Consider the following 12754-nt stretch of genomic DNA (forward strand, 5'->3'; position numbering starts at 1 on the left):
CTTTCTGTATATTACGTTTACGAGAAAGTAAATTTATAATTAAAATGACTTAAAGAGTATACCATAAAACAAGTTTCTCAGAGGATCTTTAAAACATCCTGCATAAATATTCAGACAAAATAATTTCTGATTTTAACATAATTGAAGGAACTATTTCCTATCGAAAGAGAACATGGGAAACAAACACAATATATTTTATCTTAAAAATCGCGAACAATTCACTGGGTTAAAATAACTCGGTACGCTTCGAGTTTAAACAAATATCGAACACATAAAAATCGATTAAAAGATACATAAATACCCCATACCCATTGATATTCAGTACTTGCCCGAACTTTTACAATCCGAAATATTATTAGCTCCTCTTTTACCAGCCAATATTATCGTAGTCCCAAAGCACGTCGATAAAAATTCGAGGGTGTACCAAGTTTTCTGTAAGTTCCCCCCTTTTAAGTTAAGTTATGAGCCGTTGTTTCTCTTGGAACACAAGCGACACTCTAAGCAATAGAAGAGGCCGCTTTCGCTCTGAAAGCACTAAAAATATCTATCAGGAGGAAGCGAGTCTCAATTTAATTATTATGGCAAATTTACGTAGAGTGGGTTCTGTTTTAGCGTCCTATTAGGGGGTGGAATTTAGGTAGTTGAATAGTCTGCACAGCAAAATCTTGCAGAAAGGTCTTTAAATTTCAGCGAATTTTTAAGAGAATTAAAATAGTAATTGCAAGAGCGTTAAATTTTAGGGAATTATTACAGTTTGTTCGTTACCGGAGAATTTGCAGATACTTGAAGTAAATTAAAGGGATGATTTTTAAAATTGTAATAGAGAAAATTCGATCATCAAAATGGTGATGTAACAGGATAGTAATAAATAATTTTCTTGCCGAGATTCATATATTTGATTGAATTATTAATTACCCATCTTTGACAGGTAGATGTATAGGATGGCTATATAATAACTTTCAATATTTGGCGGCATTTGCAGCTAAAATGAATGACCGAAAGGAAACCATATTTCATATACAGATTGTGGAAGGCATGTGAAAATAAATTCCACAGGCAAAAAAAAATTAGTACCAAAAGCAGCCAATAGGGGAAATACTGGCGCTGTGAGAGTACTGTTATAAATGAATTCATGAAACTCACAGAAAATAATCTTTTTATTCATCAATATTAAGGCTCATTGGACGCCATGCAACATTTTCAATATTCTGACCTTCCCTATGTACCACATATTGCATACGGTGTATGATGTTCCACTGTTGCGTGCAAGTTGAAGTTTCGATGTTCATAACAGCCCGTCTTATGTTCTATCTCAAGAAAAGAGGTTTCCATAAGAGTTGCCACAGCATTACACTGTTTAGTGTAGAACAGTTTTACCAGTAAAGTATGCTGAGGTAAGGGTAGCGCCTATATTAAGCACACATCAACATTCAATAACGAACCACAATCAAAAACGAGCTGCTAACAGGTCGTTTGCTCTTCCCTTTTTACAAGGAATGTATGGCTCTGCTGTCATGCACGCATTAAGAATTTTACATAATCTATCACGATATGCAAAATTCCACTTTCGTGCATGAACACAGCGCCAATATTTCCCCTATCGGAAACATTTAGTACTAATTTTTTTTGTCCTGCGGAATGTATCTTTCCATGCCTTTTACAGTCTGTATATGAAATTTGGTTTCATTTTTTTCATTCGTTTTAGCCGAAGGAGCCTCCAAACAGAGAAAGTTGTTTTATGACCACTCAGTATGTTTAAAAGAATGGGAAAGATTAAGAATCAATCCCTTTCGTTTGTTAGTATTTATATTCATTAAAATCGATCGACATGACTCTATTAGTGCTGCCGTCGAAGATCCTAATAGTAAAAAGATTAATTTAGTCGAAGCTAATTAACTCTGATGAACTACATATTATCACAACAAAAATATAAGAGAATAATTAAAATAAATAAAAGTAAATTATTTTAAATTTTACTTGCATAGTAATGACAAAACATTGATTGTTTAGTTATACTTTAAAAAGAAGAAATTTGTTCAATTGATGAGGTTGTGGACTCTGTCACAGACTAATTCTGCGATATCTCTCAAAATGGAGAAGAAAGATTGAAAACCATTGATGATGTATTTAGAGTTCATGATCGAAATTGGTACAATGGTTGTTGCAGGGAAACTCTAATGCAGTTTTTCCCAGTGCAAAAGTAACAGTAAAAATTTTTTTGATAAAAACGGAAGAGTGGGAGAAAAAAAAAGGGTGGTAGAAAGCAAGTGATTCTTCATGAGATATCTAGAAGTAACGAATTTTCACATGAAACATTAATTGGCAAAATCGGATTAGTGGTTGGGGTTTGACGACTGGTTCACTAGCTTTCCATATTGTGTTAAATATTGTGTGTTAAGTCGATTTAATATTTATTGATTATAAAAAGAATTATGAGTTTTTTTTATTAAGAAAGGATTTAATGGAAAAGAAAAATTATTCATACTTCTAATCTTTCAACTGATTTCAAATTTTACTCATTAATATCACTTAAATAATTCATATTATGGATGAATATAATTAGAAATAGTTTAAAAAAGTAAAATAATTTTAATAAATAATTAATTATTAATACAATTTTGAGTACATAATTAAATTTATTGAATATTGTACTCGGTTTGCCGCTAGAGATATAGGTAGCTTTTTCAAAAGAAATTGGCGACTTGTTTTGGTGAAGAATTTATTTTTTTCATCCATATACTAAACTAAAAAATTACAGACATGGCGTATGTTTCTGAAATCTAGTTTTGACTTTCGTTACAATGACTACTTGATACGTCAGACGTAACTCGGAATTAAAATCTTTCCATGTATAATGTTTTTAAAATAAAAATTACTTTTGTATAAAAGTTTATAATATGCAAAACTTTTTCAAGACATTTGTATTGAAATAAAAAAGGAATTTAAAAATATAGTGGAAGAGTAATTCGAAACCTTAACGTTGCTTAACAAAGAAATATATACAAATCTCCTTATTTTAAAATAATATGCGTTAAACTTTTCTAAAGAATTAACAACTATTAAGGGTATTGAGGAAAAAAATGCATAAAAATGAAACTGGAATCATGGCAAAGACAAAATACTTCATCTTAAGAAGGAATAAGATGTTTTCGGAGTAATTTACTCCGAAATTTCTATGGGAAATAAGGGAAAAATCTTGGTTAATTTCTCAAAGCCTGAAATTGCCAGTTTCAGGCTCAGTTTCATTTGCTGTCAGGAGCTTCACTTTTTTACTTCCGTTCAAACGAGTGATTTATATATGTTTTTACGTATTTTGAAACCTCAACTTTGAAACAAATGAAAAATTATGTATTATGAAAAATATGTATTAAAATAAAAAAGAAATTTAAAAAAAATAATGAGAAAGTAGTTCAAAGCTCATGTTAATTACAATTCCTTTGAATTTTTAAAAACATTATTTTATAAAATGAAAATTATTGTGCAAAAAATGAAACTGTATTGGTATGGTGAAAGTTGAAATTTAAAAATAATTTTAAAAATGTTTCTAATAGAATAATTTCTCCAGAAATTACCGGAGAGAAATTTTGATTAATTTCTAATTAACTGAATGCTTAATAAATTTTGAATTTCGAAAAATTAACAATATTCTTTATCTTGTCTTAATAAGATGGCAAAATTTAGTTGAGTTTGGATTTGGTTTGGATTCAGCTCTTTAGAAGATATGAAACATAAATATACATACACAGCCAAACATTAACCTTTTAAAGTGCCATTTTTTTCTAGTCATATTATGTTAAAATATTTTTAGACTTGAAATTAGAATAAGGAAAGGGATTCATTTGGCTTATTAAATAAATTTAATTTGATTAATTAATAAGTCAGTAACAAATCAAGACACATCAATTTGTGTGAGATAAAGAACTGAAGCATCTAAGTTTCTGTCTTTCTAAAAAAATTTGTCAGAACTTATGCCAACCTACATCATTTCATACAAAGATTGATAAATTTGGTGGGACGCATACTTCTCACGGGCCTAGAAAGGGTTAAATATTTATATTAAGATGAAATCGCTCACGTAGGCTTGAGTGATTCGTTGCTGTAGCAGAATACTATGTGAAAAGATTCCCGGGAACTAATGCTAAATATGATTCTTGTGGACAACCTAGTTTCAAATCTCTTGTTATCATTAATACCACTTCACACGATAACGTTCTTTTAACTTTAATAAATTCTACATAGAAAAAACATTCTTTTGACAGAAAATTACCGATAACAATGATAATGTGGAAGAATATGAAAAAGTTAAAAAAAAAACATTCATGAATTTTAAAGCCATGCCAAAAATTTTTTCTATACATTGAATAATTAATCGTTAATTCTAATCAAAATAAAACAAATAATTTCATAATAAAAAAAAAGAAGGGATTCAAAATTTTCGAGTCGGACCCATTCGAAAGCGGCCATCACCATTTTTCACAAATACTTTTTGCTGTTGTTGTTGCTGTCTTTGTTGTAACTTTACAAATTGGCAATAAGAAAATACTTCAGAACGAGATTGGACATAACCGTTTTTGGCACAATTCCGTGTTGCTATGGTGACAGAAGAGATCAAATAACCTTAAAATATTTCAAAAAACATATTGGTGAAAAATGAAGACAGCAACTTTTGTAGCCGCACACCCACACATTCATCAACATTAACATTAAATTACTTCTTTAATTTCCCTCCTATCTCGCTAAGGGAGAGAGCATTTCAATTTTCATTTAGATCGATTTCCATGACAGAATCTCCCTTGCCGAGCTCCTGCACTTCATCAATGGATCCAAAGCCAACAGCGGAATGGGTGGCTTCCAATCAGGATTTGTGTGCAATCGCTCTTAATTGGTGTACACTACATCACAAATTGTTTATTCGCTTTAAATACTTCAGTACTCTTGATGCCTCGTAGAAGGACGTTTTAAATCTAAATTGTTAAGCTAGATTAGGCGCCTTAATTTAATCATTAGGTTAAATCTCATGTTTGGGAATCTCGTATTTCATTAATGACTTAAGCTGATATAAAACATGGGTGTGATGGATCGATTCTATTTATTGATTTATTGTTCACATGTGGTATTTATCAAATTTGGTATTATTATTGTCGTTGCTATTGTCAAATGGATAAGTTGGGATTTTAAGCGTGCCGCGGTGCCCTGGTGGTAAGGTCTCGGCTTCGGAATAGGAGGGCTTCAAGTTTGAGACCCGATTTCACCGAAGAACTATCACGCAAGTGGTTCTAGTGCACGATAAATTCGTCGGGGCCAAACGTCTTCCGCTGGTGTAATGCGGAGGTTTGGAATGAGGGGTGCCAGCTTAGATCCTCGTCATCTGACCGTGGTTCAAAATGACGAGGTCCATCCCAATTAGCTCTAACGCAGCTTTAAAACGGGATGTTTATATAACTAAACTAAAAACTAAATTGGCATTTTAAGCAGCAAAGGCTATCATATCCTAATCCCAGAAAGTCAATAAGTATCAAAAAACTTCAGCGAATGAAAGGCAGTCATTTGGATTATATTATTTGATCAAAATTTTAAAAGGCGAAATTTCTTGGCGACTAAAAGTGAGTTAGCTGCAAAGATTTGTTCTTTGAGTTCGATACTTCAAACAGTGAACGAGGTTATGTTCAATGCCATTTTCTGGTTACAGGAAAAACAGTCAGGGTTATTATAAAATCCAAATTCATGCGGAAGAGTAGGGGGGGGGGGTATGGTCAACCGGGAATTAGACTGCAAATTTTGTACTTGCAAAAATTAATGAATGAAATGGCAGCAATAATTGGAACCTTAACGGATTTTTTTTTTTAAAGTTATGAAATATTTTTATGTTAATAAAACATAATGAATCATTGATTAACAATAATAATCTTTTCGGAAACGATTTTTAAATTAACGAATGGAGAGATTATCTAATTATCTTGAAGATCCAAATATATAAAAGAAAAATTTCTTAGGATCATTATAACACATATAATAGCTATCGCTGCCAGTGAAAAAGGATGGTGTTTGTGAGCGTTGGTTCTTTACAAGAGAGTCCGTTCCTTTTATACAAATACACTATGGAAAGATGAATGTACAGTTAGGGATAGTTTTAAAAATTGAATTAAAATTTTAATTTATTGAAAATGAGTCGAAATTCTGCGTTTTTTCATGTTAACTACTGAAAATATTAGTACACAACATTAATTTTTACATATTTTTAAAATTAAAAAAAGTTTATTTCTAATAGAACCGATGTAATTGTAATGCAAATATTTCGTGAAGTTATATCATTTTTAAGCATTTCTTTGCATAATTTTCAACAATGTTGTATTGGATTCAAATCTTTTTAATTGTTATTCAATATTTAATTGCAGTTTTCGAACACTGTCTAAAGCTAATGAAGAAGGACCAGGAATAAGAATATAGTTTTAACATTGCGAAAAATAGGAAATAGATGAAGCGGACGCCTAAGTAGTTAAAAGCATTATGATATCACGTGACTCGATTTCATTACTATTTAGATCGTTCAGTCAACTAAGTATAACAAATTTCTATCCATTCGAAAATTTAAATTTGTAAATAAAAAAAAACCATAAAGTTTAAAACTGCATAACACACACACACACACACACACACACACACACACAATTTTAATTCAATTAATTTTCTAATTTTTATCTTAATTTAGCATATATTAACTTAATTCTAAGATGTTCTATTATTTCCAATTCTCGCTTTTTATTTAATTAATTCTACACGCGTTTTATAAAATTGCTTACTTTAGCATTTTCTCATGCTCCGAGTAAAGAGATAAAAATCCTTAATGCTTACAACAATCTTTCAAAAATATCTAAGATTTCCTATATTAACCCTTTCTAGGGCCGTGGAAGTATTCTTCCCACCAAATTGATCAATATTTGTATAAAACTATGTAGGTTGGCATAAGTTCTGAATTTTTTTTTTTTTTATAAAGGCAGAAATTTAGATGCTTTAGTTCTTTATCTTACACAAAATGATGTGTCTTGATTTGTTGCTTAATTATTAATTAACCAAATTAATTAATTAATCAAATTAAATTTATCTAATAAGCTAAATACATCCCTTTTCTTATTCTAATTTCAAGTCTAAAAATATTTTAACATAATATGACTAGAAAAAAAAATGTTCCTTTAAAGGGTTAAATCGACACGTATCAAGCAAATATATCAAAATCTCATAGTAAAACAACTGAAGTGAAAAATTTTGATCTCTTCTGTTCTTGTGACGACTGACGTATTTATTACCACTTATTCTTCGTGGGTAAATTATGCCTCCCGTGATGAAATAAACAAAAGTTAAAATTTCAATAGTTTCTTCTCTGGTCAAGCAACTGCTAAAATATGTTTGTATAAATGTAAAAAAATATTTTAGCAGTTGCGCGGTGGATTAGAAGTTTTTGAAATTTTAAAACTTCGCTTTATTTCATTCTGAAGGCATATTACGTACAAGAAGCGATGATGAAACTGAGGTCTGTTCTCATCGCAATACAAGTGCAAAAGAGAGCGAAACTTTCCCCTTCAATAGTTTTACAATGAGATTTTGATAGGGATTTCTTTGACTTTCTTAGCATATTGAATCTTAGGTATGAAAGACTGTTGTAAACATTAAGGATTTTTATTTCTTTACTCGAAGCGTGAGAAAATGCAGAAGTAAGTATTTTTATAGAGTGCGTGTCGAATTAATTAAATAAAAAAGAAAGTGGAATTGGATCAGGAAATAATAGAACATTTTAGAATGAAGTTAATATGAGCTAAATTAAGATAAAAATTACTAAATTAATTAGAATTTCAATTAGATTTTAAAATATCGTTACATATATACATAGAAAGAGTACATTCATTTTCATTTGATATATATTTTAAAAGGACTGGTTATTTTAATACAACGTTTTCAAAATTTATTTAAGGTTTTAACTGAGCATTTTTTTTTCTATTGGATGAAAAAAAAAAATCCCCAGAACATTTTTAATATTCCAAGCGAATCAAACATAACCTATGAAATCCTGAATTTATAGTCCAAATAAATTGCATTAGTGTAATAGGTACTAAAAAATTAAATTAAATCTAAAGACTAGCGTACACGACACGCCCAGTTTTGGAACAATATTGAGATTAAACAGAGAAGGTCCAGACATTCCACAGGGAACAATGGATCTTACTTTATTATTTACATGGGGACAACGCTTCATATTTTATTAAACCAGATAACACACATTAATGAATGCTTGAGTAGCAACTTGGTGTTTGAGCATAACGAGAAAGCTGCATTGTTTACATATTTTGTTGTTAACCGAAGGAGAAAAGAAACTTTTTTTTTGTAAACATGAAGGAGAAGGGAGTGAGGTATAGTTATTGTAGTTATTGAATATGCGTTGTCGGAATATTCCAAAATCATTACTTTCTGAAATTCGAGATTTTTAAGTAAGAGAAATGTAGGTTTATTATCTTTCCAATGGATACGCATATCTTTTTATCTCTACTAATAATATAAAAGAATGCCTATGTATTTTTGTGTGCGTTGGTGTTAGATTCAACTAGAATAATCAAATTTTTAAAGAACATATTTTATAAAATGAAAATGTACATCCAGGACAGATTAAAAAAAATTATTTAAAACTTAGAAAAGATTCTGGCTTTTTTTAATTTGTAACTTCCAAAAATTTTATAATACAGATATTTTTTTTTACATAATTTTAAAAATTTATATATTTAATGAAACCAATTTAGTGCCACGCTGTTTTTAACTAAATTTTGAAAAATAAAGAAAAAATCGCATAACTTTTGGGAATATTATAAGGATTTTTCGCAGAATTTTTAACATTGTTACAATAAAATTCAAAACCATCTTCAAAATTTTAGTAAATATTTAAATGTCCAAATTTTTTTCCATTGTTGGAAGTTAAGAAGGAATATTCTGTCTATAATTTATGCAGTTTATATAATGAATAAAGAAAGTTACAATACCGTGAAAAACAATTTGCGTTTACAAAATTTATTATTCAACGTTAGGTTTTTAACGGCACTATGACGTCATGGGATTTAACTCTTTTAAGGAGTTTCATATGCAAAATAAACATAATAGGTGAAGGGCTATTAAACAGGACGTTTTAATATGTCACAATTAATGCTTAATTTTTTTCTTAGGGGAATTGTGAAGCTAAGGTCAAGATATTAAATTGAAATTAAGCATAAGTAACTTTCAGAGGAATAAGTAATATCAGAGGAAAACAGCTGTCGGTTAACTGACAATAACTGGATCCAAATTTTATGTAACGTTTACATTTAATTTTTAACATTTACACTTCTTGTGCAGTAAAATGATAATTTATCATTTTACTGCACAAGAATTGTTTTTTACACATAACTACTTTTTCAACATTTTCTTATTTACAGAAAAACACATAAAAGTTTCTACTTACAGAAGAACTACTTTTTTTCAAAACATGAGCATTTCAACAATGTTAATTTTGTTTCAGTAAGACTTTTGTCTTTAATTTTTATAAATTTTTAAAAACATATTTATTTATTTTACCACAATACCTTTCTTTGCTTTCGTAACTGCTAAATATATATTTTACACAATTATGTAATACATATATTATATATATTGGACATATTAAATCAATTTTTGTGTACACTATTGCTGTTACAAAATTAAGGACAAATCTTAAAATTAAAATAAAGATAGACAAATCAAGCCTAAAGTATTATCATGCCTCGTCATTTTGGAGTAGAAATTCTAATAACTTTTTAATTTTTTTTCTGATATCCTTTAAAAACTGTTATACTGTTTATTCTAGGATTCTAAAACCTTCCGCGCTATTGCACTGTCACAATTATTTCACTCAGTATACATAGAGAGGTGCAAATATTTCATCTTTCTTCAATTTGATACATTTGTCGGGCCGCGGTGGCCTGGTGGTAAGGTCTCGGCTTCGGAACCGGAGGGTTTCATGTTCGTGACCCGATTCCACCGAAGAACCATCGTGTAAGGGGGTCAGCTGCACGTTAAATCCATCATGACCAAACGTCCTCCCGCTGGTGTGATGTGGTGTGGAGAGGGGGGTGCCAGCTGAGGTGTCGTCCTCGTCATCTGACCGTGGTTCAAAATTACGAGGTCCGTCCCAAAATAGCCCTAGTGTTGCTTCAAACGGGACGTTAATATAACCAAACAAACAAACAAATTGATACATTTGTCTTTTACTATCATTGGTATTTGGAACATAAAATGCTATTCACTTTAGAATTCACAGATGTAAGTAAAATACTAAAGCAATAAATTGATATTCCTTTACATTAACCAATACCTAGATCATTAAATAGTTGAACTCATATTTAAATAGAGATCAAATGGATCTGAAACAAGTAATAGTTAAGAAAAGTACAATAGAATGATTCATTTTTTTCTTTATATATTTTTTATTTTAAAATAAAATGCCAGCTTAACAGAGAGCAATCAATAAAATACCCATTAAAAATTGAGACGATTTACAATCAATAGGATGGTCATTAGAAACTGAAACAAAGTTCAATCAATAGGATGAGCGATTAAAAACTAAACTGACTAACTGTTATTAGGACGGATGATTAAAAATTGAAACACACGTACAATCAAAAAGATGGGGTGATTAACTGGCTGTTAAATATAATTATAATATAATAACAAAGGAAGAATATTTCTTTAGCAAAAAAAATGGCTTTTTTATAAGAGGTATGGTTAAATATAGGCAAGATTAATTCTCAATTTTAGGCAAGTACTATAAATTATTTAATTTTTTTCATTATATTCTTTATATATATATATTTAATTTAGAATAGAATGCTAGTTTAACAGACAGCAATCAATAAAATACCCATTAAAAATTGAGACAACTTACAATCAATAAGATGGTGATTAGAAATTGAAACGTTGTTCAATCAATAGGGTGAGTAATTAAAAATTGAATTGATTGACAGTTATTAGGAAGGATGATTAAAATTGAAATACACGTTCGATCAATAAGACAGGTGATTAACTGGCTATTAAATATAATTATAATGGAATACCAAAGGAAGATAATTTCTTTAGCAGAGAACTTTGTTTTCGAATTGCTTATAAGAGATATGCTTAAATATAGACAAGATTAATGCTTAATTTTAGGCAAGTATAATTTTATGGCACACAGAAATAAGGAGGGATGCAATGAAAAGTTCAAAAAAGAATAGAATAGTACAAGAAGTATGAATTATAAGTATAATAATAATTACAATTTAAATTATGTTCCTAAAAATAAAATCAATTACATTTATTGCATGTAATACTTTTTTCCCCCTTCCTTGATTTCAATATTAAGGTTTAAAATGAAATGTTCTGAGGTTATGTATTTCTAAAAATAGCATAGTTTTTCAAATATTTTAATTTCCTGAGAACTCTAAAGTTCAAACATTAAAAAAATTGTATTACTTAAAACGGTCCGATTTTATTTTATTTTAAATATTTCAAATCTAAATTTTATTTTTTAACTATAGTATCAGTTTTTAACTAACAACAACAACATATAAACTATTTCAGCATAATCTGTTAAAGTAATTTAAGAAAAAGTGAATGGAAGAATAAAATTATTCATCATTTTTTAAAATGAAATAAATAGCAAATACATCAAAATTACGTTTCACACTTATATGCTGAATGTATATTTCAAAATATTACCTAGTTGCTATAAATTATGAATTGACAAAACGCAGATAGTACGTGCGCCATTCGATTAATTTGCTTAAATAACAAAAATCATTTTAACTTATTATTTTGTTAACTTATTTTTTTTTGTCAACCGGAAAAAATATAAAACAAAGAAAACTAAAATGAAAAACTTTCAACAAATTTCAAAAATAGTTATTATTATTCAATAAGTTTTTAATATAAATTTACAAATAGTTAAATTGCAAATTTTGCATTTGAATAATGCATCATTCAGTCAATATATTTTCAGAAATGCAATATTAGAATATTGCAAATAAATTTTTAAAAAATGCTAAAAAAAAGCGTGGTCAAAATATAAATATACAAAATATTTGTAATTTTACCAACTAATTAAATTTAGTATAAAGCTTATTAAATAGCTTCCGCTACATGTATGTTTTGTAAATTTAAAAACTATATTTTTTATAGCTATAAAATAATATCAAAGTAATAATTTTCCAATTAAAGAAAAATGATCTATAAATTTGGAATAAGAAAATATTACCAAATCATTTTCATTTTGTATTGATATGTTTAATTACATATCAATACAAAATGAAAATGATTTGGTATATTAAATATTTTATGGCAAAAAGAGCCTTTTTGCAGGGTATGCTAAGCCAAACAAATGTATACTGGAAATGGTGCGTTACCTTCTTAAAAAAATCATAATGTAAAAATTAAATACAAAAAATGCAACAATTTCCCTATAGAAATATGCAATAATTCAAATTGGAAAAAGCAAATATACACATAATTAAAGATGCCGGTAAAACACGTGTAAGTGAATAAATGCATAATCCCACTGTTTCATCTTCAGATTATGAAAAATAAATGCAATAATTTAATAGAAAAAAAGAATGGTAGCATTTAAAGTGGAATGGCAAACATTATATAACACAATATACACTGATGCAGATTGTCCATACCAATTAGTGCATTATTTTAATTTATACATTTTTTTAAAAAAATGCAC

The 12754-nt window shown here is 28.9% G+C and overlaps 1 protein-coding gene across 2 annotated transcripts in view; it reads right to left on the bottom strand.

Moving 5' to 3' along the window:
* Window positions 1-12754, bottom strand: part of LOC129968508 (IQ motif and SEC7 domain-containing protein 1-like) — a 671655-nt gene that overhangs the window by 392685 nt on the left and 266216 nt on the right. The gene's annotated exons all lie outside the window — the stretch shown is intronic.

The sequence above is a fragment of the Argiope bruennichi genome, chromosome 5 (genome assembly GCF_947563725.1).
Source record: "Argiope bruennichi chromosome 5, qqArgBrue1.1, whole genome shotgun sequence".
Taxonomy (NCBI): Eukaryota; Metazoa; Arthropoda; class Arachnida; order Araneae; family Araneidae; genus Argiope; species Argiope bruennichi.